At 36.9% G+C, this 5,000-nt stretch overlaps 1 long non-coding RNA gene across 1 annotated transcript in view; it reads left to right on the top strand.

Moving 5' to 3' along the window:
* Window positions 1-2,847, top strand: part of LOC120562777 — a 24,293-nt gene extending 21,446 nt beyond the window's left edge. The window contains exon 3 of the long non-coding RNA XR_005639836.1: window positions 2,824-2,847. This is a non-coding gene — a long non-coding RNA (uncharacterized LOC120562777). The remainder of the gene's footprint in view (window positions 1-2,823) is intronic.
* The last annotated feature ends 2,153 nt before the right edge of the window (window positions 2,848-5,000 follow it).

Genomic DNA, 5,000 nt, shown 5'->3' with positions numbered 1-5,000 from the left:
TCAGATTGTTATTATTCCGCCACATCGCTTGCATTTTTGAGGGGCTCAGCATGCTGGAAACCTCACCAAAATTTGCAGACATGGCAGACCTATTTGAAACTACAAAGTTATGTAGCGATTGAGCTTATGCGTTGCCAGGGGCTCCATAGCGCTCCCTAACATCCTTAATAAATTGGCCAAAAACAATAAGTTAATATTCCAAATTTGGAGGGAACATAGGTCTCATCTTGAAATCCATGGTGCTATTTTTAGAATAAAAATGACATAATTCTAAAATTTACGAAATGTTGGTTTTCGTGCGAGGATTTAAGGAGGCACGAAAATTCTAAATATTTTGCAGCCATGTGCAGAATATTAAACTCTTTCATCTGAATTCACATTTAGGCTTGGGAGTGGTACAGTTGCTCTAAAGCGCCCCTTAATTGGTTTTAGCCCTTGGGCACATTTTTGAAAGCCTCAATATATACGAAAACTCACAAAAATTGTCGCCCACATAAACACATAGGAGTTTTGCGAGATTGTACAGCGATTTGGCCCATACCTGTAAGCGGGCTCTATAGCGCCCCCTAATGCGCGGAAGGGCTCAACTTGGACATAGTTGCTCCGATTCTCACCAGATATAATACAAATATTGCTCTATTCATTGCGGACATATTTCCCATTTCCCTTCATTAGCTCCACCCAACCATAAGGCGGCCATTTTTTATTTCTGCCTTTTTCATCAATCCTGTACAATCCTGTACAACAAAGGTACGTTGGTTTTCTTGGCAAAAGTTATTTCGATTTAAATGAAACTTAAAATGTCTGGTCTACATGTGATATTACGTCCGCCAGTACCTCGGGGCAAGGAGCGAAGTCCCGTTATCGCTGATTGCAGCTTTAATTTATTATTATTTTTAATTACATTTATATCTGCATTTATGTCAAAACCTAGAGACTTTCAAAAAAAAATGTAATTTATTAAATGTATTCATGTCTAGCATGCACACGTTTTCTGAGACGTGCATGTCACGCAGGCAGGTCCCTATATAGTAATGCTCTCATATACATTAGACAGGTCCCTATATAGTAATGCTCTCATATACATTAGACAGGTCCCTATATAGTAATGCTCTCATATACATTAGACAGGTCCCTATATAGTAATGCTTTCATATACATTAGACAGGCCCCTATATAGTAATACTCTCATATACATTAGACAGGCCCCTATATAGTAATACTCTCATATACATTAGACAGGTCCCTATATAGTAATGCTCTCATATACATTAGACAGGTCCCTATATAGTAATGCTTTCATATACATTAGACAGGCCCCTATATAGTAATGCTCTCATATACATTAGACAGGCCCCTATATAGTAATGCTCTCATGTACATTAGACAGGTCCCTATATAGTAATACTCTCATATACATTAGACGGGTACCTATATAGTAATACTCTCATATACATTAGACAGGCCCCTATATAGTAATGCTCTCATATACATTAGACAGGTCCCTATATAGTAATACTCTCATATACATTAGACAGGTCCCTATATAGTAATACTCTCATATACATTAGACGGGTACCTATATAGTAATACTCTCATATACATTAGATGGGTACCTATATAGTAATACTCTCATATACATTATATGGGTACCTATATAGTAATGCTCTCATATACATTAGACAGGTCCCTATATAGTAATGCTTTCATATACATTAGACAGGTCCCTATATAGTAATACTCTCATATACATTAGATGGGTACCTATATAGTAATGCTTCTCATATACATTAGACAGGTCCCTATATAGTAATACTCTATATACATTAGACAGGTACCTATATAGTAATACTCTCATATACATTAGACAGTCCCTATATAGTAATGTTCTCATATACATTAGACAGGTACCTATATAGTAATGCTCTCATATTTTTTTTTTTTTTTTTTTTTTTGTTTTTTTTTTTTTTTTTTTTTATTATTTTTTTTTTTTTTTATAAAATTTAATATTTTTTTTTTTATTTTATAAAAAATTATTTATTATTTTTTTTTTTTTAAATTTAAAAGGGTACTTTTTTTTTAATTTTTTTCTATAAAAAAATAAAGGTAACTGTCGTACATTTATAGTAAGCACATTTCATTGGCATTTTTAATTGAACAACCCTGTCAGCTGCATTCTCACTAATAAGTGCAGCACAGCCCTTACACAATGAGATATTGCACAACTAACATATTGCTGGCTCATTGACATGTTTCCTCTGAACGCTGTGAAACAGCTTTTAATTCGGTTTTTCTTGGTTTATTGGCTGTGTCCAAGATGACAGTCAATCAGCAGAGACGTGTCTGTAAACTCATGGTAATAAAAAGGCAGAGGGCTCACAGCAGGGTGTTCAACACACCCCCGTTTCAGTTTAAATAAATGTTTTGCTATGTGTTGTCGGGGCTGAACGTGGTATGATAGAGTGTTCTCTGATCACTGATTGGCTGTTGACTGTGTGTCAGTGATTGAGTGTCTCTAACATGTTTTATATGGTACTATAAAGAGATGTTAGATATGTCAGAGTAAAATCTCTAACAGCTTTTACATAATATAAAGAGATGTTAGATATGTCAGAGTAAAGTCTCTAACAGCTTTTATATGATAATATAAAGAGATGTTAGATATGTCAGAGTAAAGTCTCTAACAGCTTTTATATGATAATATAAAGAGATGTTAGATATGTCAGAGTAAAGTCTCTAACAGCTTTTATATGATAATATAAAGAGATGGTAGATATGTCAGAGTAAAGTCTCTAACAGCTTGTATAACTCAGTGTTCTCCAGATCAACATGAAGATCTCTATCTTTTCCAGTGTTCTGCTGCTCTCTGCTGCCGTGCTCTCTGTGGATGGACTAGATCCAAGAGTTCACGTCAGGATTTGTGACGTGAACCCAGAAGCAGACTGAGACAGTTGGAAGTTTAACACAGTTTATTGCTGAAGCAGACCAGGTAGCAGAACAGACAGGTGAGAAATCCTCTCAGGCGACAGAGCAGGTTGTGGACACAGGCAGGGAGACGAAGCGTGCAGAACTGGTGAAGGCAGGTGGAGAGTGGCATCAGCAGGCAGGCTGAGCAGAGCAGAGTGGTTCTCCTTCAAACACAAAAAAAAGCATTCAGGTTTGCAGGCACAGAACAGCAGGTTACAAAAGTACCGCAACAGAATCAAACTGGAGGTTCACCTACATGACTAGACTTAACTATCCAGCGCGAACAGAGAGCAGCCACAACTAAAGTAGCTGCTGATGAGCCCACGGAAAACAGGTGGGTGATTGGAGTGCCTGCAGCTGCAAGTAATCCAGGGAGTGGCCAGTCACACACACTATGAGAAAGGAGAAACAGAGGCGAGGCAGAGGAGAGGGAGAGAGAGAGAGAGAGAGAGAGAGGAGAGAGAGAGAGAGAGAGAGAGAGAGAGAGAGAGAGAGAGAGAGAGAAGGCTCCAGGGAAGCCCAGCTTGTCACTTCCCCACTAGTGGATTTGTGACAGATCAGAAGTTTATAAATCAGCATATCAACCAGAACTTGGCTCCTAACCGCTGTGATGCCGTTATAACCCAGAGAAAAATCTGTGAAACCAACAGCAATAAGTGTAAGGAGGCAAACACCTTCATCAGTGCAACATATGCCGCCGTCAAACCCGCCTGTAGGGACGGAGGAAGTCCATACGGTACTGGTGGTAATCTGAGAATCAGCCATGACAAGTTCAGAGTTGTTAATTGCGAATGCAATGTCAACCTCAGGCTTCCCAACTGTGGCTGCCGTGGCTCTAGTGGTAACAGGAGAATTGTAATCGATGTGATGACACCGGTAACCCTGTTCACTACGAAGAAGGTGTGTACATTCCCAACAGATCAAATGGTAGGATTAGGCATTTAACTGGTTTCCACTTGGAACCGTTTAAAAAAAATACAATTACAATGGAAGTAGGTTTTTTTATTGGAAACTTTTGGAAAATTGGAAATTCCATCATCGGTTCCAAATGTTACACAAGTACATACACTCACCTAAAGGATTATTAGGAACACCATACTAATACCGTGTTAGACCCTATCCTATCAATTTGGGCCAACATTTCTAAAGAATGTTTCCAGCACCTCATTGAATCAATTAAGGCAGTTCTGAAGGTGAAAGGGATCCCCCCCACACACCATTAGCAAACGTTAGCGGGTAGTTAGCTAGCTAGCTAGCTAACTAACTAACTAACACTCACCTTTGCTTTGATTATGAAGATATTCCTGTTTTTCACCTCTCATACGACAGCGTTGTTAACCCATTCACTCTTGGAAAAAAAAGATAGCTATCTGTACTTTTGTAGGCTTTCATTTTTTGTGCGGTGTAAAGTGACGGATTCTCTATGAGATAGATGTAAATAAGTCTGATTCTCTATGAGATAGATGTAAATAAGTCTGATTCTCTATGAGATAGATGTAAATAAGTCAGATTCTCTATGAGATAGATGTAAATAAGTCTGATTCTCTATATGATAGATGTAAATAAGTCAGATTCTCTATGAGATAGATGTAAATAAGTCTGATTCTCTATATGATAGATGTAAATAAGTCAGATTCTCTATAAGATAGATGTAAATAAGTCTGATTCTCTATAAGATAGATGTAAATAAGTCTGATTCTCTATAAGATAGATGTAAATAAGTCTGATTCTCTATACGATAGATGTAAATAAGTCTGATTCTCTATAAGATAGATGTAAATAAGTCTGATTCTCTATAAGATAGATGTAAATAAGTCTGATTCTCTATAAGATAGATGTAAATAAGTCTGATTCTCTATATGATAGATGTAAATAAGTCTGATTCTCTATAAGATAGATGTAAATAAGTCTGATTCTCTATAAGATAGATGTAAATAAGTCTGATTCTCTATAAGATAGATGTAAATAAGTCTGATTCTCTATAAGATAGATGTAAATAAGTCTGATTCTCTATATGATAGATGTAAATAAGT

Source organism: Perca fluviatilis, chromosome 7 (assembly GCF_010015445.1).
Source record: "Perca fluviatilis chromosome 7, GENO_Pfluv_1.0, whole genome shotgun sequence".
Lineage (NCBI taxonomy): Eukaryota > Metazoa > Chordata > Actinopteri > Perciformes > Percidae > Perca > Perca fluviatilis.
Note: the sequence above shows the minus strand (reverse complement) of the source record. Positions and strands in the feature narration are given on the sequence as shown.